This window comes from Petaurus breviceps, unplaced genomic scaffold (genome assembly GCF_028583685.1).
Source record: "Petaurus breviceps papuanus isolate PSGF00001 unplaced genomic scaffold, PetGlider_PUasm1.0 229, whole genome shotgun sequence".
Classification (NCBI taxonomy): Eukaryota; Metazoa; Chordata; class Mammalia; order Diprotodontia; family Petauridae; genus Petaurus; species Petaurus breviceps.
The window spans coordinates 31,993,059-32,020,447 of NW_027185903.1; the positions used below are offsets into that span (position 1 = coordinate 31,993,059).

The 27,389-nt window shown below is 37.7% G+C and overlaps 1 long non-coding RNA gene across 1 annotated transcript in view; it reads right to left on the reverse strand.

Annotated features, from left to right (window-relative positions):
- The window catches only part of LOC138167287 (uncharacterized), a 167,756-nt gene that overhangs the window by 22,899 nt on the left and 117,468 nt on the right, over positions 1 to 27,389 (reverse strand). The window contains exon 3 of the long non-coding RNA XR_011169853.1: positions 6,541 to 6,679. This is a non-coding gene — a long non-coding RNA (uncharacterized lncRNA). The remainder of the gene's footprint in view (positions 1 to 6,540; positions 6,680 to 27,389) is intronic.

The window sequence follows — 27,389 nt, forward strand, 5'->3', positions numbered from 1 at the left end:
ATGTAGGAGGCCAGAACTGAACTCTGGTCTTCCTAACTCCAAGGCCAGCACTCAGTAGAGTGCAACCCAGCTGTCCCTGTACCCATGCATAGATGCTCTCCTTAATATTTGAAGGTATTGGCTATAATCAGTCAAAATCCAACATTTTCCCCCAGAAAGGGGCAAGAGTTTGTCTAGCTGAACATAGGTGGCAAAAGAAAAGGGGGAAAAATAGTTTTGTTTGTTCTGTTTACTAGGTACTCTAGTAATAATTGTGTATTTTAAAGGGGGGGAATATAAGCTCCATTGATTCAAATCAACTCAATTTATATTAAGTGCCAAATATATGAAAGGTAATCTATTAAATGCTAAAAGTACAAAACAAAAATTAAAGATTGACCCTGCCCTCAAGGAGTTTATATTCTACTGGGACAAACTTATATAGATAAATAAATAAAAATAAAGATAGTTTGAGGAGAGTGAGAACATTAATAACTTTAGAGGAAGGGTCCTCAGGAAAGGTCTAGTATAGGAGGTGATCTCTGAACTGGATTTCAGATCTCTGAAACGAATTTATTACATAAATGTAATAAAATATTTCTGCAAAATAAAAAAATGCTTATGAAGAACTCTGAGAAGCATGGGAAGATTTACATAAACTGATGCAAAGTGAAGCAAGTAGAAGAAAAGAAAACAATATACACAATATCTATGATAATAGAAAGAATTTTAAAAATGAAAAGCTAACATGTACCTCTTTCCCTTATTTGCAGAAGCATGGAAGTATGGGTATGGGATGTTGTATATATTGTCAGATTTCCATGATGTGTTAATGTTGCTGAGCTACTTCTTTCCTTTCTCATTTTAAAAAGTTTTTGTTACAAGGGATGGCTCTCTAGTAGGGATATATCTGAAAAATGAAGGTGATATAAAAGCAAAAAATATTAATATTTTTTAAAAAGAAAGAAAAATATATAAATTTGAAAAGGTAGATGAGAACCAGATTGAGGGGAATTTCAGAAGCCATACTGAGGAATTTACATTTTGTCCCAGAAGTAACTTGAAACTAATGAAGTTTGATGTTGTTGTTGCTTTACTCAAAGGAGTAATGTGGTAAGAGTAATATTTTAGGAACATTAATTTGGCAGTTGTGTAGAAAATAGATTTGAGAGAACAGAGACTCTGAGTTGGAAAACCAATTAAAAAGCTTTTGCAATAGTCTAGGCTAGAAATGTTAAGAGTCTGCTTAAGCCTTTTTGCCGTTTTAATAAAATACAGAGATAAACTTGAGAGCCAACAGGGGGTCAGAATTGATTGAATTTGGCAGCTGATTAAATTTAGGAGATAAAGGGAAAGGAAACATCAAGGTTGACTCTGAGGTTATAAATCTGAGTGACTAGGAAGATGATGGTGTTGCACACAAAACAGGAAAGTTTGAAAGAACAGACTTAAGGAGAAAATTATGATGCTGATAGGTAAGAGAGATGAAGCTGTCCAATAGAGAGGTGTTGGTGCTGTAATGGAGTTCAGGAAAGAAATTAGGGTTCTATATATAGATCTGGGATTCATCTATGTAGAGACAATAATTGAACCCCTAGAAAGAAAAGAGAAATGGTCCCAGGATAGGAGAACATCCACCCTTAGGGGGTTGGAGATGGTCCAAAATACATGAGCAGAGACTGAACAGGAATGATCAGACAGATAGGAGGCAAACTACCAGGGACCAATATCCTGAACACCAAGAAAGTAAGATTACCAGTGATGAAATGGAGGTAACAAATGCAGGTAACTTCTCTAGGAATTTGACCATGAAAGGGAGAAAATATGATAGTTTAGGAGGTGGGAGGATTTCCAGGATAATTTTGAAGAGGATTTTGTTGTTGTTGTATTTTAAGGAATAAAGGAGACCTTGACCTGTTGTAGACGAAAGGGAATAAGCTGGTAGATAAAGAGACACTGGAGTTGAGAGGGAGGGAGGGAATGACTAAAGGAATAAGTTCTTGCAGAAGACCACAGGATTGTGGGAATATGGCACAAGTGTAATTATTCTTGGCAAAGAGAAGGGTCACCTCTTCAACAGAGGCTAAATTAGAGATGAAGAGAAGAGGGGATGGTGTAGACAGCTTTGAGATAAGGAAGAAGAGGGAACTCTCAACAAATTGCCTCTATTTTCTCAGTAAATTTTGAAACAAAGGTATTTGCTAAGAGATGATAGACTGTAGAAACATTGGAGAAGGAATATTTGGAATAACTGCTACAGGGAGTTTGATAAAAATTAACCAGGAAAGAATAAAAAACCTGGAGCAGCAATGAGGATTTAGTTAAGAACACATAACATAAATATGTGATGTGCAATGACCAGTGGACATAGTATTATGACTTCCTCACAAGGTGTTCAAGCATCACATAAGCAGGAAAGTAGAAGGTCATTGCTTTAGGAGCACAGGTTCTAGAAAGCTATCAGTATCAAAAAGGCAAGGGGAAAGTAATTCAAGGGTGGAAGAGAGAAAAGTATTGGATGCTGCAATGAAGCATTAGTTTCATTAGCTTCAGGGTTTATCTGTAGAAGCCACTTATAGATGTCATATACCTTGTCCCCCAATTGCCAAAGTAAATTACCAAAGTTAGCTTTGTTACAACCTGAGCTTCTTGTGAGTAAACTCTTCTCTATCAGTCAATAAGTAAATCTGGTAAAATAAATGAACTCTTCAGGTTCATCATGGTTTATTGATTTGAAAATAAGGTTATACCTGCCTATAGCACACATAGCATACATAGCACGTAGCACACCCAGGGACTATGCCCTGGTAAGTCTCCATTTTTATATCAGCAGTTCTGCTTGGTGACAACTCCAACAATATCATCCCACCACTTTCAGCTTCCTTTTGTGTTCTCTTCTCCCATTAGATTCCAAACTCCTTCAGGGCAGGGACTGTCTTTTTCTTCCCAGCACTTGGCACAATGCCTGATACATAGCCAGTACTTAATATACTTTTATTGAATTTACCTATGTTGAATTGAATTGTCCATATTCTTGGAAATAGAAATGTGGCACGTGATCTGAGAAAGAATTGTATTATTGGAAAAGCCCATTAAAATAATATTCTGGGGGCAGCCAGGTGGCACAGTGAGTAAAAGCATCAGCCCTGGCATCGGGAGACCTGGGATCAGTTCCAGCCTCAGATACTCGGAACCCACACAAAAAAATAACTGGTGGCGTAACTTTGAGCAAGTTACTTAACACCAATTGCTTTAAAAAAAATTTTTTTAAATCATATTCTGTCCTTGAAATCAAGATGATACTGGAAAATCTATAGCTATCATATTCAAAGGCTGGTAGTATAGGATCATATTAATAAATGTGAAGAGCTGACAGCATCATTATAGTACATTCCTTAAGCTATTATTAATATTCATGTGTAATAAAGTATGGATTCATCTTGCTTCCTTTCACTTGTGCTCACTACATCTCAGTGACAGATTGAATTAGTTGTTAAATATGAGAAACACAATTATAATTTGCCTTTTATCAAATGCATTCATCATAATGAAGTATATCATGCTATGCTAATATGTTATATTACAATTAATGAGGAAAGGTGAAATTTAATCAGGTTTGAGCAGTAAATGAATAGATTCTAACAATCCAAGTTTCTCCTTAAACTTTTTGCTTTATGCTCCATTACAAGCATTCCTAATGTTTTATTTGTGAAAAATGTGAAGTGATGAGAAAGACATATCTGTGAGTTCATATTAATCATTCATAGACTCAGAATCTTAGAACTGAAAGGAACCTCAGGGACCAATCTAATACAGTACAAGCCACAAATGAATCACCATCTAGCCTTTTCCTGAAGACCTTCACTTAGGAGGAATCCATTACCTCCTACCTACTTTCACCAAAAAAAAAAAATCATTCTTACACACAAATATATAAGACCAGGAGCTATTCCCCAATGGTTAATAGGTAATGGTAGTAGTAGCAGCAGCAACAGCAGTAGTAGTTGTGGCAGTAGTGGTAATAGTAGTAGTAGTAGTAGCAGTAACAGTAGTAGTAGTGGTGGTGGTGGTATTGGGAGAAGGAGGAGGAGGAGGAGGAGCATTTATATAGCATTTAGGGTTTACAAAGCTCTTTACATATGTCATATCATTTTACCCTAAAAACAAGTAGGTGATATTATTATCTCCATTTTATAGATGATGAAACTGAGGCAGAGAGAGGTTAAGTGACTTGCTCAGGGTCACTCAGCTAATAAGGACTTAAAGGAGGATTTGAATTCATATCTTCCTGACTCCAAAGTCCAGCATTCTATCCACTGCACCACCTAGCTACCTCAAGGATATAACTAATTCTCAAACAAATTACAAATTATTAACAACCATAAGAAAGACTGTTCTACATATCTAATAATAAGAGAAATACAAATCAAAACATTGCTTCACACCCAAAGAAATTGACAAAGAGGACAAAAGGTGAGAATAGTCAGTGTTAGAGGGGTTATTGAAAGACAAATATACTAGTAAATATAGTGCTGGTGCAGATGTGAGTTTGGTCCAACCATTCTGAAAAGCAATTGGAAAATACGTGGAAAAAAATTACTAAAATAACCACACCTTTTGACCCCAAGATTCCACAAGTAGACACGTATAGTTCAAAGAAAGTCAAAGGTTAAATATAGATATATGGTCCTACATACACCAAAATGTTTATAGCATCATTTCTTGTTGTTGCAAAATGATAAGCAAACAAAGGAAGTATCCTTCAATTGGGGAGTGATTAGAAAACTTGTGGTAGATGAATAAAATGGAAAATTATTGATCTGAAAGAAACAATGAGTATGAAGAATACGGAGAAGTATGATTAGACTTCTGTGAATTGATGCAAAGCGAAGGAAACAGAACAGAAAACATTATACACAAAGACTAAAATGCTATAAAAGAACAGAACAACAAAGGTCAAAACTGAATGCTGTATGATTGCAATAAGTAAACCTGTCTCTGCAAAATAGCTATGAGAATGATCCTTCCTACCTTCTTTGCAGAAGTTGCTACAAAATGCTGCACATAATGTTTGATTTGGCTAATGTTTCAGTTAATCTTTCCAAGTTGGGTTTTTTTCCTTTTCTTTCTTTTTAGTTCTTTACTATGAGCTATGGTTCTCTTCATGGGGGAGGGGAGGAGAAGAAAGATATATTAGGAAACAAAAGCAATGTAAGTAAAAACAATATCAACAAAAAGAAATATTTTTAAATAAACACAGTTTTATCCCAATCCTAAGGTCCAGAAACACATTAAGCAAAATATCCAAACTGAAATCACCAGCCTCTTTCAATGTATCTCCCAACAAAAATAAATCTCTTTGCTTTTTTTTTATTAATGACTACTTTTCTATCAGTTATCTAGGCTTATAACTTTAGCTGTAAGAGTCAGCTCAAAGACTCTTCAAGATTTAACTTATTTTAAAAAGTTTTATGTTTATTTTTGGTTTATATTCATTTCTTTTTTTTTTAAAGCAATTGGGGTTAAGTAACTTGCTCAAGGTTACACAGCCAGGTGTTTCTGGGTGGGTGCTAAGTGTTTGAGCCCGGGATTCGATCTCCAAGTCTTCTCAACACTGGAGGCGGTGCTCTTACTCGCTGTGCTACCTGGCCTCACCTACATTCATTTCCACAAGATTTTGAGTTACAAATTTTCTCCCTGTCTTCCCCCTACTCACCACCTCAAAACAGCAACCCCACTGAATACCCTCTCCCCCAATCTGCTGTCTCCTATTCCTCATTGATTCCCCTTCTGACTTTCCAGTAGGGCAAGATGGATCTCCACACCCCAATGCCTGTATATCTTATTTCCCAGTTGCATGTAATAACAATAATAATAATAATAATTTTTTAAACATTTGATTTTAAAACTTTGAATTCCAGATTCTTTCCCTTCTTCGCTCATCACCCACCCTTACTGGGAAGGTAAGCAATTCAATATAGGTTGTACATGTGTAGTTACACAAAACAAGGAAATGTTTTTTTAAAAAAATACACACTGTTCACTTTTTTAATAACAGATCTGAGGCTTTTCAAGGATTGTAAGTGCAATAGGAGTTAATAGTATATGACATTAAAAAAGTTTGTGTGATCTTAGCAAAGGCAAACTGTTTAGGAATACACAGAGGGTATGTCCATGCAACTGCCCCAGTCAGAGCAAATTTGAAATATTTTGTTTAATTCTAGGAACCACATTTTAAGAAGAAAATTAATAAACCTGAGATCATTCAGAAAAGAATGGACAAGACTATTTTTTTCAAAAAACACCTCTAGTTCAGTATATGTGAAGATAAAGAAGAAAATAAGGATGATTAGCCTGGACAAAAGAATACTTTGGTGGGGATATGATAGCTCTGTTCAAGAATTTGAAAACCTATGAAGTGAAAAATGGATTTGATTTGTGTTTGGCCCTAGGGAAGAAAAATGGGGAGCAAGAGCAGAAGTTACAGAGAGGCAAATTTGCAATACTTTAATAAAATAACTTCCTAAGAAATAGAGTTATCCAAAAGTGGAATGGACTTACCCTTGAAGGAACAGTTTCCTCCTCACAAGATCTCTTCATGCAGAGATGGGACGGACATTTTGGGGGAATGCTTTAGAGGTAATTCTTATACAGGAAAAACAACTCATTGGCCTCTGAAGTCCTTTCCAACCATGTGCCTCTGTGAAATTGATTAGCCATAGTGATGAATGTGGGTCCTTGAAGTATTAATTATTATATTACCATATGATATGATGTTATATGAATCACAAATACTTAATAAAGAAAGATAGAACTCCAAGAGGAAAAACAAAACAAAGCAAAACAGAAAAACTGCCCACAATCCTATCATTGTGCTGTGTGTGACCTTAATGAACACCCAACAAATAGTCTTTACATCTTTTCCATATCCTTTGGGACTTGTAAACTCAACCTCAGTCTCCATTTTATCTAGTAAATCCAGTAAATATTTGGTAAATGAACCAGTAGATGAACTACTTCTTGAGATTTAAGTTAGATGTTCAGGCCAGAACATGAATTCTTTCAAGTCACTGTGGTGCCATTAATTAATCGTGGTGCCCTGGAATCCCAAATGACCTAATAAGCTGATGCATCTCCCTTCCTTCCTTCCTTATTATCCTCTGGGAGCAAACTCCCTGGCAGTTATTTCACAATAAAATGATAAATCCCTGATCCAAATTTTAGAGGAAATTCATGGAATGCCGAAAGGAAAAGAGATTGTATCTCATCTGATAAGAAATATGAGTTTTATGCATGTTGTCCACAGAACAGCCAACAGCATAAAAATACAAGTGAACTCTTATCAAAATTCTTATTCTTTGAGTGCAGGCTCCTTAAACAATCTGTTAACAATTATGTTTCCCATGTTTTCTGTCACTGGGGTCAATATGCTAGTTTCCATCATTTTAACTTTTACTAATCCATAGATTCTTTTAATTTCCCACAAGCAAAGATGTCTAACCTCTTTATGGTTTCACATTCTTTCTGTTTATTTTAATTTTGTGTTCTGAACCCCTCCCGGCCACCAAAATGCTATAGGATATATACTGATTTTGTGAATTAAAATGAATTATACTTTGCGAATTTTGCAACATCCTCTGAAATAGTCACCCAGAGTATAGCAAAAATGGTTTAATGAATCATTCCAGTGGAATTATCTAAGCAGTTTTAAAAATACTAAATTAATGTGAGCAATTCATTCATTCATTATTATGCCTTTAACCCATACAGAAATTGACAAAAATCTTAATCACGCTAACAAATTCTTTCCTTTTTGAGAATAAGTCTGACTAACTTAGACAAGCCACTTAAGCTGGAATCTTTCATTCATTCATTTAATATTTGTTAAATGCCTAAGAGTCAGAGTTGGAAGGGACCTCATAAGTAATCTAACACAATTTTTATTTTAAACAGGAAACCCATCTGTAACACAATGCCATTCTGTACATTCTTCTCTCTTTCAACTCCATCCTTTCCCTCCTACTTTCACCATACCACCTCACCTCCAATTTTACTGAAATCACAGCATGGGTATCACTTGACTCTTCTGCATGGCTCTACATTTTATTTTTTTCCACTCTTAGAGAATAGAGTGGCCCTTCTTTTCTTTTCATTGTTAAGGTGAATTCCTCTATGGGTGTCCTTAATCCTGTCCCTCTCTGTCTCTTCAAGATCTTGCTCCACTGATCATGCATTTTTATCTCTCTTACCATGCATGGAAGTGTCAATGACTCCCAAATCTGCATTTCTACTCCAACCTCTCTTCAGAGGTCCAGTCGCACATTTCCAACAGTCTGCTGGATATCTCTGCGTGAACAGCTTGCCAAAAGTTCAGATTCTATATTCCTGAAACCTACTTTCCTATGTTCTTCCCCTCAAAAGCTGAGCCTCCTCCTATTCTCTTATTTGAAATTGATGGCACCACAATTTTTCCAGTCAATTATGTTTGAAATGTAAGTCAACTTTGATTTTCTCCTCTCTGTCACTCTGTTCTTACCCCCAGTCCCTATTCAACTAGTAACCAAATCTTGTCATTTTCTACCCTGCAATGCTCTTCACATCCTGCTTCCAGGCCCACTGAAATAACACTGGTTCGGGCCCTCTTAACCTTTCACATGATCTAATAATAGCCTCCTAAGTGGCTTTCCTGACATCATTTCTCAGTTCAGTCTATCATGGACCGTACAACTGTAATAACTTTCCTAAGGCATATCTCTGACCCCATCATAGTCAAAATGCCTACCAAATAAATTCCTTATCTTGTCAGTCAAGGTGTTCTACCATCTGGTTGAAAACTACTCTTTCAGTCTCATCTCATACTCATTTCTGTCTTCAAACACTCTGCTCTGCTGTTCCACCTTCTTCTACTTTCTCCTTCCTCCCCCACCATCCCTGCCATGTGAAATCTCTTCCTTGTATCATTCAAAGGGCTACCAATCCATGTAGCCATCTCAGATTCTTCCCAGATGAAAGGCATCTCTCTCTTCTGAAATTTCTCATAGCAATTTGTCTGTCAGAATTCATGAGTTTGAAACTCATCTCAGTGATCAACCTCTGTATTCCTTGGCCAGCATCACACTGTTTTGATGATTATAGCTTTGCAGAATAATTCGAGATCTGAAACTGCTAGCCCCCTTCCTTCCCATTTTTTTCATTGCTTCCTTTAAAGGAATATATATTAATATTCTTGACCTTTTATTCTTCCAGATGAATTTTGTTATTGTTTTTTCTAAAGTTATAAAGTAATTCTTTGGTAAGTTTATTGGCATGGCACCGAATAAGCAAATTAGTTTAGGTAGTACCATCATGAACTGCACAAACCTGGGAAAATATCTTAACCTTTCTGAGCTTTGGTTTCCTTATATGTAGAATGAGGGTAACAAGAGAACTTACCTGATGGGGTTATAGTGAGGTTTACAATATAAAATGCTTGGCCAACCTTAAATGGAACCGATTGTCATTATTGTATCTGCTGTATTCATATACCTCTCCTATCCTCACTATTGAAATTATAAACTCCTTATAGGAAGGAGTCTATGTCTTGTTTTATCTCTGTTCCCCTAATACTTAAGTAGAGTATCTTGCACATAGTAAGAGCTTAATAATTTTTTAATTGAATTTAAGTGAACTGAATTGCAGAGGCAATGTGATACAGTGGAAAGAACACAGTATTTGGAGTCAGAGAAACTAACTTTCAATCTGTCTCCATCATTTGTGTGACCTTGGGCAAGTAGCTCATCTTCATCTATAAAAATAGGGTATTGAACTACTTAGCTTCTAAGATACTATCTAACTCTAAACTGATGATCCTATGTTAGAGATGGGGAACTGCAGCCTCAAGGTCACATGTGGCCCTCTAGGTCCTCAAGTGCAGTCCTTTGACTCAATTGACTAAATTCAAAGGGCCACACTTGAGGACCTAGAGGGCCACATGTGGCCTTAAGGTCACAGGTTGCCCACCCCTCTGACCTATGCTCTTTGACCCTACAAAGGGACATTTCTGATAATCAGTCACCTAATCTCTAGAGGCTTGGTCACTTCTCTGTATCTCATTTCCTCATGTATACAATGGGTCGAATTAGTTGTTCTCTGAGCACCTTTCCCACTCTGAGGTTCTCCCATTCTCTGGTTTTGGACCTTTGCTAACCAATTGGGCCAAAGAATTCCTCAAAAATATCTTCTGCGTTTTAAAGGGCAGCACACTGTGTTTTAGTAAAATGTTTAAAACCCCCAGCTTTCATTTTTTTCAGTCACCAAATGGCATTTTCGACCGAGCAAAAGATAATGTTCTGTTATCATCCAACTGGAGAGTTTCCAATATAAACCAGAGGATAAATTGGAGTTTTTCTGAGCTCAGGCATTTTGGTCTGGGGGTGTGTTTTGGGAAGGGATCTCCATTGTTCACATGAACATATCCTTTTATTTAATTTTTTTCAGAATCATATAGTTAGGAACATTTAAGGCAGTCCTGGAAATGGAGGACAGATCTTCAAGAAGTCAGAGTGAAAGATCATAGAATGTTAGCATGAAAAAGAACACATTTAGAAGACATGTCACTCAATAACTGCATTCTACAGCTTTGGAAACTGAAAGAACTGGGGAAACTCAGAGAGGGTGAGACCTAATCAAAATCACACAGTCAGTTATTAGACAGGCTGGGCCCTTTGTCTCCTACTTTAGTGCCATTTCCACTGTATCACATTCTCTTTTCATCTTTAAATCTTCCTTCTTCAGAAGCCTAAACCCATATGAAGGTCAGTAGATTTAAGATACAGGACTTGTTAAACCCAACTGTTGAATTTCACCTAAGATTTAACTCCAAAGTATGAGTTGTGTCCCAAAATTAGCCCCACGGAAACTTACATTTTCACTTCAGGTTTGCCAAAATACATGTAAGTTTTTCTGACATCTGGGCCATGCTTAGATTCAAACCCAGGTGGTTTTCTCACTGACTAGGATTTCCAACTGGCAGAACTCCAGCAGACCTCATGAGTCTCTGTGTTTGTATGTTTCAGCACAGCTCAAGCATAGGTCATCCTAAATTTGTACCTACCGAACAATTTAGGGAGCTTCCCCAGGGCTCCTACAATTTTCCTTAGATAGAGGGATGAAACCCAGCAAACATTTATAGAGTCCTTCCAGGTCGGGGTGGGGAACCTGCGGCCTTAAAGTCACATGTGGCCCTCTAGGTCCTCAAGTGCAGCCCTTTGACTAAATCCAAACTAATTTGTTCTTTGAAGTTTGGATTCAGTCAAAGGGCCACACTTGAGGACCTAGAGGGCCACATGTGGCCTCCAGGCTGCAGGTTCCTTACCCTTAGGTGCTGAAGATACCAAAATTAAAACAATAACAACAGCACTGTCTGTCTATAGGAGTTTCTATTTCATTGGAGGTGGGGAGGGGAGAGAATAATATGTACAGTGAGGTGCCTCTCTGCCCCACCCTGCCCCAGTCTCATTTCTAAACCACTGGGGGAAGAAAGGACAGTGAGGGAACACAGTCCGCTTTACCCTGTGGTAGGGTCATTCCTACTATAATAACAGCCAACATCCATAGAGTGACTTAAGGTCTGCAACACATTTCACATCAGTTATTTCATCTGATCCTCACAACCCTGTGAGGAAGACACTGTTATTATCCCAATTCCACAGATGAAAACACTGAAGTTTGGAGAAGTCAAGATGCCACGACTGAGTGTCTGAGGTGAAATTCAAACCCACCTCTTCCTGATTCCTAGTCCAGCCCTCTATCCATCAGAGGTAGCTAGAGGGTACAGTACATAAAGCATTGGGCCTAGAGTCAAGAAAACCTGAGCTCAAATCCAGTGTCAGATGCTTACTAACTGTGTGACCCTGGACAAATCACTTGCCCTGTATTTGCCTCAGTTTCCCCATCTATAAAATAGGGATAATAATAGCATCTGCCTCACAGGGTTGCCATGAGGACCCAGTGAAATAACAATTGGAAAGTACACAGTGCCTAGCACTGTGTAAGTACTATATAAATGTTAGCTATTGTCGTTATTAGCCATATCGACTGTATCTGGAGCAACTCCACTGTGGTTTCTCCAAAAAAAACAGGAATCCAAGAAATGTCTCTGAAAAGTTGAAGCAGAAGTAGAGACCCAGGGTACATGGAGTTCAGAGGAAAGGCGGCAAAAAAAAAAAAAAAAGACAAAATGTCTTCAAAGGGAAGACTTGGCAGTTTTTAGCATTTTTGAAAGTAGCTAAAGTGGCTGAAGATTCTTTTCAACTAGCCCAAAGTTGAGCATGAAAATTTAATAATGAAGTTCATGTTTCCAGGAAAATTTGAGGCACTGTCTAATGATGTTTTCAGAAGGGGCTGTAGTTTGAGCGTGGGGCGTATTTGGCTAGCGCGTCTCCTAAGAACCCTACAAGGTTGTTCACAGTGCTGGAGGCTGAGTCATTCACACAAGGCTACCACTAAACGTTCAACCGAAGTTGACCTTTGTAAATCTGACAAACTCCCCAACTCCACACAGTCATCTGAAGCACATATATGGGGCTATCCTCAAACAGCCCACTTTGTAGTTGAGATGCATTCTGGCTAAGTCATGCCCACCTTATTTATTTATAATCATTCAAGCAAAAGTCAGTAGAGTCAGTTTTAAAGGTTGCTTTGAACAATGATCCTGCTGAGGATTAGCCCAGACCCATTGGATAATGCAAGGTGAGTTTTCTATCAGCCTACTCTCAGGTAAGGAAGGGGCAGGTAGGTGGTGCAGGGGATAGAGTGTGCTTGGACTCATCTTCATGAGTTCAAATCCAGCCTCAGACACTTACTAGCTGTGTGATCCTGGTCAAGTCACTTTACTTTACTTTTTTTAAAATCAGGATTGCCTTAGTTTCCTCATCTTGAGAGAAGCCATTGTCATCATGTTCAGACTACTCTGACAGAACCCAGAGAGATATCTGAGCCCCGGTGATCGGGATGCTAAGGATGTGAAGGCTTGGACCCTGGGCTGGGGGGCATTACTTGCCTGCCAGCTGCTGCTGCCCTTCATTCCTATGACCAAGGGCCTAACAGACATCAGTAACTTTAATGATGCTGTCTTTCATTCCTGAAAAGGCCCATGACACAAGGAACTCACCAGAGAGGCCCCAGCTCTGATACCACCCTGGGAGGCTCATCCCCTCTCAGTCGCTGAGCAGGAAGCATTCAGTGGCTTTGACTATGTCTCTAAAGGATGCCAGCACTGCCTCTCCCCAAAGGACAGCGAAGGGACTGAATGAACCCTTCTATCTACCCCATTCTCTACTTTTTCCCCCCACTTGTTAAAGGTAAACTTCTCTAGGTTTTAGTTTAGACATATGTATGTAAGAGAGTCTCTCATCTCATCTCAGCTGATCTAGTCACAGAAGACCCCAGAATATAATCACAAGGTGTGAAGGTGTGTTAAAGGAGAGTGTAGGGAGTTCTCCTATGTCCCCCCACAGTGGTAAGTCAGTCGCATTCCTTTGATCTATAGGTAAAAAAAAAAATAAGGCATACGGCCATTTAATTGAAGGTAGCTGGGGAGAAGAGAGCCTGAGAGAATGATCATTTTGACTCTAGAGAAATCTAGTCCTTGCCATTCTCTCTCTAAAATACCTATTCTTGGGGCAGCTAAGTGTCATGATGAATAGAGCACTGGCTGGAGTCAGGAGAATGTGAGTTCAAATTCTGCCTCAAACATTTAACACTTACTAGCCATATGACCTTAGGCAAGTCACTTAACCCCCGATGGTCAACTAGCATGGTCCCCCAAGCCTTCTCTTCTCTAGTCTAAATAACCCCAAATACTTACTAGCCTCAGACACTTACTAGCTGTGTGACCCTGGGCAAGTCGCTTGACTCTGCCTCCATTTCCTCATCTGTCAAATGATCTGGAAAGGAAATGACAAAGCACTCCAGTATCTTTGTCAAGAAAACCCCAAATGGGGTCACAAAGAGTTGGACATGACTGAAACAATTGCACAACAATATTAGTACTATTATTACTGTACAATCAGTTGGTTTTTAAATACAAGTTTGGGATTTTACATTTATCCCTCTTGAAGTCCAGCTTTTTAGCTTCAGCCCATCATCTCAGACTATTATGATCTTTGTGGGTACTAATTTTATCATCTAATATATTAGAACACTGGATGCCAAAGGTTTGGAAAAATCTTGTCACATAACTCTAGTGGAATCTTGTATTTCTAATATATAAGCAGAGAGCACTAGAAGAGATACTAGATGGCTCCTGAATCCATACTTCTACCCCCCGCCCCCCAGGCACTCGGCTATATTCTTGTAACACTACCTTCAGAGAGTCTGTCTTTTCTTTTTTCCTATGAGTCATCAATTTTAAAAATTTCCCCCAAATAAGCCATCTGTTTCTAACAGCTCCTTCCCCACATCGTCTCATTTTTTTTAAACATTTTCATTTACTGCTAAGGAGGGCTTTGTGGGTGGGTGAGGTAAAGAGAACTGAGGGCCTAGAGGTGAGAATTGAAGTCATAAAGGATTCCTCTTGGAGTCTGCCAATTGAAAGTGGAGAGAAAGAGAAGATGTCCCAGCAAAGAGATGGAAGAAACACACCATTAATAAGCAAAAGGGGCTGAAAGGTAAAACAGGTAAGGGGAGAACAAGGAGAGAGGTTTCATGGAAACTCAGAGAAGAATGAGTGTCTAAGAGGAAAGGCTGATCATTAGAGAGAAAGAAGGAAAAGAAATAGAAAAAAAGGTCATTAGATTAGTCAATTAAAAATTGATCGGTAAATTTGAAAAGAATAGTTTCATTTGAGTCATACCAGATTGCAGAGGAAGAACTAAGAAAGGATGTGAGTGTACAAAGTACAGTCAGCTACTTGAAGAAGCTTGACTGAGAAAGGGAACAGAGATAGAGGATGATGGTGAGCGGGGGAAGTGGCAGCTAGGAAGGTTTTGTTTTGTTTTGTTTTGTTTTTTAAGGAGGATAGAGACTAGAGAATGTAGGTAATATATATTAATCATGTATTGTGTACATAGGACTTAAAGGACATAAAGAGTCTTTGGAGTAAGTAATTTACCCCACTCAGGTTTTATGTAAACAAAACTTCCATCTGTCCTTTGCCAAATTCAATATACAGTGGCTATGATCTGATTTGTTTGGCTAAACATATCCTATGGAGTAGGCATGGAGCTGAACTAAGTTCCCTTAGTCCCTTCTAGAGGATACATAAGTTTGGTGCTGATGGATTTTGGGACAAAGGGACAATCTCTTGGCCCAGAGACAGCAGCAGGAAAGAGATGTGTCAAAGAGGACTGACCACTGAGCCGGGAAGAGGGGAATGGAATAAGCATTTATATAGTACCTATTGTGTTCCAGGAACTGTGCTAAGTACTTTTTTTTTTTAACAAATATTATCCCACTTGAGCTGCCCACTCAGTAGAGTTTAAAGGGTGAAATGAATTTCTCTATTACTATCTCTCCTCTATTTCCTCTCTCTATCTATCTCTCTCTCCCCCTCCCTCCCTCCCTCCTTCCTTCCCTCCCTCCTCTTTCTCTCCTCTCTCTTTGTGTGTAGTTAATAAATGTTCATTGATTGGTTTAATAGCAAACTCAAAAACTTGATTTTTCACAATGATGCTACTTTTTAGTGTATAGAAAAGGAAAAAAACAAGACCTCAATCCACTGGTTTCATTCTTTTTGCATTTAAACTGTATCATTTGGTTTTTAAACAAAAGTAAAATGCAACTAAGCTTTAGATGTGCTTAACTGGTATATCAGATAAAGTGATGGACTTGCAGACAGGCAGACCTTAATTCAGACTTCATTTCTGTCTCCTGCTAGCAATATAACCATGGGCAAGTCACTTTACAATCAACTCTGAAATATAATTCCCTTATCTGTAAAATGGGCACAATAATACCTGTAGTACTCAAGCTTGTATGATTTTAATGAGACGATGTATGTATAATACTTAATAAGCCACAAAGTAGCCATAAAAAAGGTCAGCCATTATTATTCATTAAAATCAGAGTTTCTATGGAGTTTGCTATATCTGGAGACCAGTGAGCACTTTTTTATCAACAGGTATTTTTAGGTTATAACACTGCTCTATGCAGGCTCCCAGAGTCAAACCTCAGAACTTAAGCTAATTGTATTCACAGAATCATGAAGACACGCCAAAACAAAGGCACATCATGGCCCCCACCAAGGGGAGACATCAGCAGCTTGTAATCGGATTTCTGTTTGGCCTCCAGCTTGCCATCCCTTCTCTCCTCAAAAGGAGGAATAAATATAATGCACCCAGCCATTCTTGCTTTGCTCCTCCTCCGATCTCCCAATGTTGCTATGGCTTGTTCTATTCTGCCTCTTATAACATTTTCACTTTATTTTACTCTCCTGCCCAGAAACCAATCATCAGAAATTCATTATGCAAAGGTGGCATTGAATCAATGCTAAGAAGACATTTAAATTTAGTACCTCTATTGAAAAGACTAAGCAATTTCAATTCAGGAGTGACAGGTCAACACACACGTAAGTACACAGCAAAGCTAACTCTGAAGGATTCTGAGAGACCTCTCTTGGGTTCACTAGCTCATATCACTGCTGTCCACATGTAAAGATAAAGCTTCCTTCAAATGCACGGTTGTTATGGGGACAAAAGGGGAAAAGGAGAGAGCAGGAGGGGTCTATTTGAGGGCTGTCTAATATAAGTGCGCACAAATACATATGCACACACTCTTTTCCTTTGGAAATTTTCCTTCCAAAAGATTGACTCAACCAAAATGTTTCTAGCTATGGTGTCACAGGACTAAGTACTATTAAGCTAACTAATGTTAGTTTTTTGTGAATATCTAATTTCTGACTCAACATAGCACTGTAAGCCAAGATGACAGAGGACCAGGCCAGTGACTACAACCCATGACATGCACCACTAAACAGAAACTCTGTTCATAATCGCAAGTTCAAAATTTGGTCAAGATGTATGTGTGTAATTGTACACCATTTGGAAAAATCTCTCCCTAGGTTGGGGGATAAATGAAGTTTTTCAATAGGGATACGTGGCCATGAAATCATGGTTCCTCCACAAATTTCAGTTCAGTCCTTAGAAGGATTTATCACAGCAGTGCTCTAAATGGGTGTAACATAAAACGGAACATATGATTCTAACAGCAGATTAATCAACCTCTTCCTAACTGCAAATTAAAAAAGAAACAAATCAAACAGTACATTTTTCTCACAGATGTTTAGGCAAAACATATTCTGCCTTCCTCCTATAATTACAGCATTAGGAAAGATTTACCAACATCAAAGTAAACAAAAACATACTAAATGAAAACCAATGAAAAACTAAGAGAAAGAATTATATATGTACGTGTGTGTGTTTAACCAGAATAATTAGAATGACATACTCTTTAGTTTCAAATAGACAAGGCAAGGAACGGAATGCAATTGTTCACTCTCCATAGCCAATGCAGCTACATTTAAAACAAGCAGCAGCATCCAGTTAAACTCAACCTGATCTGTAGCTGATTGAAAAAGAAAAAAGAAAAAGGATCCAGTGGCGTTTTTTTTTTTCCTCAGGCAAGTCTTTATTTGAGGTTTTTTAGTACTAGTTGGGGTGCCCTATATATGGAGTATTCCAATCAAACATTTCTATATTGGATTCACTTTACATATTTCCCTAAGGTGTGGTGAAGATTACATTTTTCCAAGTAATATGTTCTCATTGAGAATTCTTCCAGAAATTCCCAGCAACTAACTCGAGTTGGAGGGTAGGGGGAAGACCATTCTGACAACACGTGTGTTTGCAAATTTCTTGATTCCTTGTCTCAAGAATATCCCCATGACTTCATCCGCACTAATATTGTTACAAGGCCTCATGCTCCTGATGAGGTTAAATATTGCTCATTTTGTCTCCATCTATAAACTGTAGCCAATCAGCATGCCTTGATATCACTGCTCAAAACTCTCCATAGGGTTGAATAATAGAGAAGAGGTAAATCAAAGCTCTAATGACTTTAGCTCCAGCCAGTCTGTCTCCACTCAAGGCATCCATTCAGCTGGGAAGCCCAGCAAAATTTATAGCCTGGACATTTATTGTGTGGCACTTTTGAGCTGTGTGAGGAACCCTATACTCATGCCATGAAAGCCTTTAAGACGAGGCAAACCCTGAATTTGTTTTAACCTATAGTCATGTTCAGTGGCTGGAGGCTACAAAACATTCCAGGGGACTGGAATGATCAATTTACCATTCACGAAGCTCTCTGATTCTGCCACCCTGTATTTTACTTTCTGATGATTTCATAAAATGTTCAAAATAACTGACTTAATAGCTATAATGAGTTGGAAATCCATTCTTTCTCTGGTAAAGATGCTATAAAGGATTCCCTAGGAAAGATGACTCACACTGTCTGCAATATACGTGTATAACCTACCAGTATAATAGTAGCAATAGTAATTAATAATAAATATAAATAAATATAAACACTAATTAATGGTTACAATAATAATGTAGTGATATAATCAGTAGAGGTTTGCCCTCTAAGTCAAGAAGACTACAAGTTCAAGTCCAATCTGTGATGGTGACCTCCCTAACTTCCTTTAAATCTCAACTAAGCATTCCCCAGCTGCTCTTAATTCCAGTGTCTTCTCTCTGTTAATTATTTCCTACTTATCCTATAATATAACTTGCTATATATACATATATATTAGTTTGCCTGTTGTCTTCCCCATTAGATTGTAAGCTCCCTGAGGGCAAGAACTGTCTATGCCTCTTTTTGTATCCTCAGTGCTTAGGACACTTAATAAATAAATAAATAAACAAACAAACAAATAAATAAATAAATGAATGAATAAATGGATAAATAAATAAATAAAATCGTTATTGATGGAAGCTATTTTCATATAGGGATGCCTCCATCCTAATAAAATCACATATCTGAAACTTGACTTCACCCCCCTCCAAACAAACAAAAACCCTGATATTTGTATATCATTTTAAAGGTTGCAAGGTACTTTATATAGATTATCTCATTTGATCCTCAGAACAGTAATGTGAGGTGAGTACTACAGAAAATTTTACTCCCATTGCACAGGTATAGAAATTGAGGGTGAACAAGGTTGTAATTTAAACAAGGGTCACACAGCTAGTAAAGTGGAATTCAAAACCAGGTCTTCCTGACTCCAACTCAAGTATTGAAACCCTGCTCCAAGTAGCATATGTATAAATTACCACTGTTTTTACATGTCATCATAAATCAGAGTTTCTTAACAGGGTCATCCCTCATCAAAGCTGTGAAGGTAGGCAAAGTTAATTTTCCATTCCATCTATCCCTACATTTTCGTGCTGCACCTTCTCTCAAATTGTCAAGTGTCCTCATTCTGCTCCTTGGATGACCAGTGTCCTGCTTCATTCTTCTCAATCCTGTTCATATTATAGAGTTTTCTCCTACTCAGTCCTCAAGCCCTACAACATCAACACTTCAAAACTCATCTGAGCAATGTATCTAACTGTTGTATAGATAGTTAATCTAATCAACCAATACTATTCAAGAGATAGCAGTTCAGTGACTTATCTTTCACAGATCGGGTAGCTACTCTCTAACAAGGGCCTCCAAAGCTTTAACCCACAGGTGGGAAGTTTATAGGTATTTTAAATACCTCTGGACAAACCCTGGAGTCACATCACATAGGCAGCTACCCACTTGATCTATTAGAAGTCTTATTTAATGAACAGAGAGTATAATAGAGCCCTAGAGCTATGGGACTTAACAAATGTAGCTAGTCCTGACACCTGATCATTAAGGAACTTATTATCTAAAGTGGAACTACCAGAAGGCAAGATTAATATATGCAGAGTACATAGACTTATCTATATAGCAACAGTTAGACACAATGAGGGATGAAAGTGTTAGGGATAGCATGTTAGAAAATTACCAGAACATCCATACCTTTTGACTCAGAGATCCCACTGCTAGGCATCTATCCCAAAGAGATTAACGATAAAAAAGAAGGTCACGTTTACACCATTTTTTTTTTGTAATAGAAAATAATTGGAAACCAAGTTTATGTCCATTGATCAGGGAATTACAAAGTAAATTGTAGCATATGAATGTAATGGATTATGAAGAATACAGAGAATCACGGGAAGATTTATATGAACTGATGGAAAGACAAATACAAAAGCCAGAATATATAAGTGTGTGTATACATATATATATATATATATACATATATATATATATAAAATATACACACATACATATATATAAGTATAACAATGTAATGGAAAAAAAAGAACAATGCAACATTGAAACTGGATACTATGAAATTATAATACCTAAAGTTAACTCCAAAAAAAGAGATATGAAGAAACTTCTTTGTAAAAGGTGAGGGACTACAGGTATGGATTCCTAGATATGATGTCAGACTTGCCTAATGTGTTGGCTAGCTTTGTGGAATTATTTGAGTTTTCTATCTTTTTAAAAATCTTTTAAAATCTATCTTTTTTAAAATAATTTTTTGGGGCAGCCAGGTAGCACAGTGAGTAAGAGTACCGGTTCCAGTGTCAGGATGACCTGGGGTTCAAATCCAGGCTCAGATACTTAGCACCACACCCAGAAATAACTGGCCCTGTAACCTTGAGCAAGTTACTTAACACTGATTGCTTAAAAAAAATTTATCTTTTTCAATCTTTATCATAAGCAATATCTAGCTCTGGAATTGAAAAAAAAAGGGGTTATACAATAACAAAAGCTATTGATAAAAAGTTAAATGAAAAAAACGTGCTATGAATGTATCAAGTGGGATATGGCTCCGCATTAGTGAGAAAAGGTTTGTTCAAAGAGGTGGGCTAACAGTTGTTCCTAGAAAGATGGAATGCATCTTAGTGAAAGTGAAAGTGAAAGGGAAAAAGTGAAAGTGAAAGTGGAATGCATCATAGTGAAAGAAGGGAGATGAATGAAGTTAAGGAGATAGCCAAAGCAAAGGTTTAGGATCAAGAAAGAGAGTTTTTCTGTGTATACACTTTGAACCAGCAATATCACTTCTAGAGTTATATCCCAAAAAAATCATAAAAATGGGAAAAGAACCCACACATACAAAAATATTTATAGCAGCTCTTTTTGTGGTTGACAAGAAATGGAAATTGAGGGGATGCCTTTCAATTGGGAAATTGCTGAACAAGTTGTGTTGTATGAATGTAATGGAATACTACTGTGCTATAAGAAATGACATGCAGGCTGATTTCAGAAAAACCTGGAAAGATTTGAATGAACTGATGCTGAGTGAAATGAGGAGAACCAGGAGAACATTGTATACAGTAACAGCCACATTGTGTGATGCTTGACTTTGATAGACAACTCTTCTCAGCGATGCAAGGATCTAAGACAACTCCAAAAGACTCAGGGTGAAAAATGCTATCCACATCCAGAGAAAGAACTTTGTAGTCTGAATGCAGATGGAAGCAGACTATTTGCTCTCTTTTTCTTTCGTTGCTTTGTTTCTTCTTTCTTGTGGCTCCTCCCATTGTACCAATTCTTCTTTGCATCATGACTAATGTGAAAATATGTTTAATATAAATATAGAGAGAGCCTATATCAGATTGCATGCCATCTTGAGGGGGGAGGACAGGAAGGAAGGGGAGAAAATTTAAAACTCAAAATTTTATGGAATATTGAATGTTGAAAACTAAAACTAAATAAATATTTTTTTTAAAAAGGGAAAGGGAGTTTTTTTTTTTAATGAGCATGAGGGGTAGTGGGAGATCAACAGGATAGAGATGTGGCATTGACAGGAACACCAAAGACCCAGGGGGTACCCACATTAAACCATGGTTAATTTCACCAGATCCTTATGTCTACTACAAGAGGGAAAACATTTCTATGGTCACCACCAAAAAAAAAAAATAGAGGGAGAAAGCCTTGATCACTCTCTGGCCTCTGATAGATTCATGGATGTCAGCTAGGTTTCATTCCCAAAATGCAGCTAAATATTCAGGACAACATTGAAAGATAGGTACTCTGGAAAGACTTACATGAACGGATGCTAAGTGACATGAGCAGAACCAGGAGAACGTTGTACATAGTAATAGCAACATTGTATGATGATCAATGTTGATAGACTTGGCTCTTCATAGCAATACAATGATCTAAGACAGTTCCAAAAGATTCATGATGGAAAAGGCTATCCACATCCAGAGAAAGAACTATGGAATCTGAATGCAGAACAAAAAAAATACTATTTTCACTTTTTTTTCTTTCTCATGGTTTTCCCTTTTGTTCTGATTCTTCTTTCACAATATGACTACTGTGGAAATATGCTTAATACAATTGGACATGTTCAGCCATTATCATATTGCTTACTATCTTGGGGAGGGAAAAGGAGAAGGAGGAAGAGAGGAAAAATCTGGAACTCAAAATCTTATAAAAGTGAATGTTGAAAACTAAAATAAATAAATGAAAGAGGGGAAAAATAATAATAATAATGAAAAGAAAGATAGGTACTATAGCCTGTGTAGCTGAAGGACCTGCAAGGAGCTCTTCTCCCCCCTCCATTGCCAGAGTATATAATCAGGAGGCATAAAACCAAATGAATCCCTCAGTTATCGATATCATCATTTTTGTAAGTCAATTTTAAAAAATAGTCATTACTTGGGAAGACGTATATGGACAGATGGAAACTGAAGTGAACAGAACCAGAAGGACATTATACACAGTAACAGCAATGTTGTACAACGATCAACTATGAAAGACTTAGCTATTCTGATCAATACAACTATCCATGACAATTCCAAAGGACTTATGATTTAAAAAAAAAGTTATCCACTTCCAGAGAGAGGACTGAAAGACTCTGAGTGCAGATTGAAACATCTTTTCACTTTATTTTTTCTGCTTTTTTTGTCACCTGGTTATTATAGAAATGGTTTGCGTGACTTCACATGTATGATGGGTATCATATTGCTTGCCTTTTCAATGGGCGGGAAAAGGAGGAGAAGGAGAGAGAGAACAAGAATTTGGGACTCAAAAAAGTTTTTTTTTTTAATGACTGTTAAAAATAAATAAGAAAAAAGAAAATATTAAAGAGACAATCATTTATTAAGTATCTACTATGTGTTGGACATTGTGTGCAGACTAAGTACTGGGCACTCAGAAAGCAAATACAAAAAATAAAACAATCTCTACTCTTAGGGAGCTTATATTCTATTGGGGGAGACAACAAGCACATAGATAAGTACCTATAGAATGTAAGAATGTGAGTGTGTGTGTGTGTGTGTGTGTACAAAATAAGTAGATACAGAATATATGAAATATCCAAATAAATACAAGGTAATTCAGGAGAGTGCAGCGGCAGTTGGGAGAATTAGGTCATTTCCATGTAGAAGATGGTGTTTTTTGCTGCATTTTGAAGGAAGGGAGGGATTCAATGAGGTAGAGTAAAAGAAAGAGAATTCCAGGCATGGGAGACAGACAGAGGAAATGAACTTAGAGAAGGAAGGTGGAGTGCTGTGTGTAAGGAATTGAAAGGCCAGTTTGGCTGAATAGAGGTCTTATTATTGTAATTAACTTTTTAATTGACTGCATAGTCCACAGCAGTCAATACATGTTTGACTAAAGGCACCTGGGATAGTGCATAAAAAATAACCTTAGAGTCAGGAAAAACTAGGTTCAAATACACACAAATGACACCCAATAGCTATGTGACATATTTAATTTCTCAGGGCACTCTCTAAGACTACCTGGGTTCTGGAATCAGAAGGCCTAGGTTCAAATTCCACTTAGGAAATGGAATGCTTATTACCCATAAGACACTGTACACACACTATCCCTAAGACTCAGTTTCTTCATCTGTAAAATGAGTGTGATTCCTTTCAGCTGTAGACCTATGATTCCATGAGTCTACAAATTTATAGACAAGTTGCTTAACCGAATCATGGGACATAGGTTCATAAGAACTGCCAATTATAATGAAATCATGTTACAAACCTATGTTTAAAAAATTAATAATATATTCCTTTAGTATGTCCAGAAAACCTTTCTTTATTCGATTTCTTTGTAGAGATCATGGAGCTGTGGCCCACTTAAAGAAGCTTCATTGTGAAACTTACAAGCAGGGATGCTTCTGTTACCGTGTTTCCCCAATAATAAGACACTGTCTTATTAATTTTTTTGGACAGAAAAATACCAGAGGGCTTATTTTCAGGGGAGGGCTTATTTTAATGAACATTGACAGCAATTTTAATAAACAGGTAAATGTGAACAAAAAAATGTACCTTTATTCAATAATGAATTCAATAAAGAACAGGATGACGCGCTCACTGCTGCAGCTCTGATTGGATGCAGCTCGGAGCGCGGCGTGCGTTTCATCCGGTGGGGGGGCAAAGTGCATACAGAGGGTACCGTAATGTAGCATGTAGCGCAGGGGATCACCTTCACTACAGTAGCAATCTCAATAGGGCTTATTTTCGGGGGAGGGCTTATTTTAGAGGAATCTTACACAGTAATGGGAGGGCTTATTTTTGGGATAGGTCTTATTGGGGAAACACGGTACATTCATTTTTAACAAAGCTGAATATCTTCACAGGAATTTGTTTTGCTTGCCTATGCATATTTGTTGCAAGGGTTTTCTTTTTCTTTTTTTTCCTAATTGGGTAACAAAAAAAATTTTTTTAAGGCAATAAAGGTAAAAAACCAAACAAAACACTAAGGTATCTTGTTTCTCCCAATCCCCTAGCCAAAAAAAAAAAAAATCAGAGAAGGAAACAGAAGGAAACCCAGAAAGAAACACAGACAAGGAGGACAACAGTTTTTTAAAAACTACAGTTTAAAATGTATCATCTACCTAAAACGAAAAGCAAGTTGTATGTAATGAGTCTTGCAGTTTTGCATAAATCCTTTTCTCCCTCCTGTTCTATGTATATGGAAATACCTGTTTTATTTGGTGCTTAACAGGTTTAATATAAAAATAAATGTGAGGAAAGAAAAAAAGGCAAACTCCTCAGAGGACCGGTGATAGAACAAGGCCTTTTACAAAGGCAGAAAAATGGACCTTGCAAAGCAAAGAACTCACTTTCAGTCAGAATCTGGGACCAAAGTTAATCTGTGGACAACGTGTTTGACTTCATTTACTTTCAGCTGAATGTTCCCTCCTCTGAGAATCTTAAAAGCTTTTGGAAAAGGCCCCTGAAGCTTCTCAAGCATTAAATTGCTCTGAGAAGGGGGGTTGGGGAAGAGAGAGAGGAGAAGTTTTTCACTGTCAATGAGGCAGCATTTGATGGACTAGACTTTCTAAGAAGAAGCTTGATTGGGAAAAATGCTAGACAAAATGCTCTGGAGGTTTGAATTGGCAAAGCATAACAATATGAAACCTAGGCACAGATCTACTATAAACCTCAAATGCCCTGGGAATCACCCTTCTCTAGTACTTCCCATAGATTTTCAACGTTTTTCCAGGCTATGTCGGAGCGGCACCCATAAGTTCGCAACTGTAGAGTTCCAGAAGTATATCACAGGTTCAAATGGCTTTAACCCTAGAAGGGATCCTAGAGGTCATCTAGTCCCACCCCTTTCTTTCACAGATGAGGGAAATGAGGCTTACAAGGGGGAATGATCTAGGATGGGAAAAATCCCACTATTTAATTCTAGAACAAGCCTAGGGAGTACAGGTTTGATCCAGAGTGGACCTAAGAAATAGAATGTGGGATCAAGACATCTTTACTAGAGGGATATCCTGACCATTTGGTTTATCACGTTGACTCAGGACATAGAGCATCAATAATGACTAAAGAAGTACAGGAAAGGGGAAACCACATTAAATATGCTTGACCTGAATTTGCCTCAAGCATGAGGGCTAAATCAGAAACTGCTTAAAGAAAGAAAACGACTTCTGAACTGTTGCTTGATGGCTAATATTCTCAAATTTTGGGTGGTTCATAAGTATGTAAAGACCATGAGCCAGAGGAACCAGTGCCTGGAAGTGAAGAAAAAGCTGTGGATAGAGACAACCTGTGTGGGCCGATTGATTTCATCTGGAAATGAGGTGATTAGATTAGGTCACACATTCTCAAAGTGTAGTCTAGGGACCCCTGGGGATCTCCAAGACATTTTTAAGGGGTCCTAAAGGTCAAAACTATTTTCATGATAATACTTTGGTGTTTTAATGTCTAATTTGTCAAATATCTATAGCTATAACCCATGCAAACAAAAGTTCTTTGGGATGGTCTTCAATCATTTTTAAGAGCGTAAAGGAAATTTGAGACCAAAAAGTCAGAGAACCATTGGACTAAATGATCATTAAAGCCCCTTCCATCTGTTATTCAGCCATCCAGAGATCTCAGAGGTCACTCTACCTCTATTATTCCATGACTATAAAAACATTTATACAATGGACTAGATGGAAGGAAAACTAGATTCCTAAAAGCAGTGCTTCCATTGTTTACTGTGTCTTGTTACCTTCCCTAGATAAATAATCCAGTCTCAACTCTAAGGTACCAAAATGCTAAAACTTTCCAAATAAGCCATTCCAAACAAACACAGCGGGTTTGATTAGTTCCTCCCTACTTGTAACTTACCTTTTTTGAGTTGTAAATATGAGAACTCCCTCTCCAGGGACAAGAAGCAGAGGAAGACTTTTCTCTCTCTCTCTCTCTCTCTCTCTCTCTCTCTCTCTCTCTCTCTCTCACACACACACACACACACACACACACACACACACATCTTTAAGTTAAAAAATATACAGGGTATCCCCAAAGTCTTAGTGCAATTTAAAGCTTTAATAGCTTAAAGTAGCTAAACTTTAATAGCTTATGTTTTTAATGGCTACACTAACACTTTGGGGACACCCCCTCTTTATTTGAAATTAATATGAACTGAGCCTCCAATGAAGTTTAGTGGAAAAAGCACTAGTGGAATCAGACATCCTGGACTCAAATCCTGGTTCTATTTATTTAGTGCAAGTGACTCTGGGCAAATTATCTCTATTGAGATTCAGTTTCCTCATTTTTAAAAGAGAAGGGGTGGGGTAGGGGAAGGAGGATGTAATAGAGGATATCTAAGGGCTCTTTCAAGGTTATGGTCAAAATGTGAAGGAAGACAAATTTTTAAAGTTTTTCAATTTCTCTAGACTAAGTTGGTAGGGTAAGCAGGTTTGAGGAAGACCATGGAGAGGGAGAAAAGCAGTGTAGTTCAGTGGGAAAGTCTTGGATTTGAAATCAGAATTCTCTAATCAACCGTGGCCTTGGGCAAGGCCCTTCTCCTCCCAAGCCTCAGTTTCATCATCTATAAAATGAGACAATTGAACTAAATCACCTCTAGGGTCTCTTTCTTTTCCAAAGCTCTTTTCCTAAGTCAGCTTTTCTAAGTCCAATACATTTAACATTTATTGCCTTGAGTCATCCAGA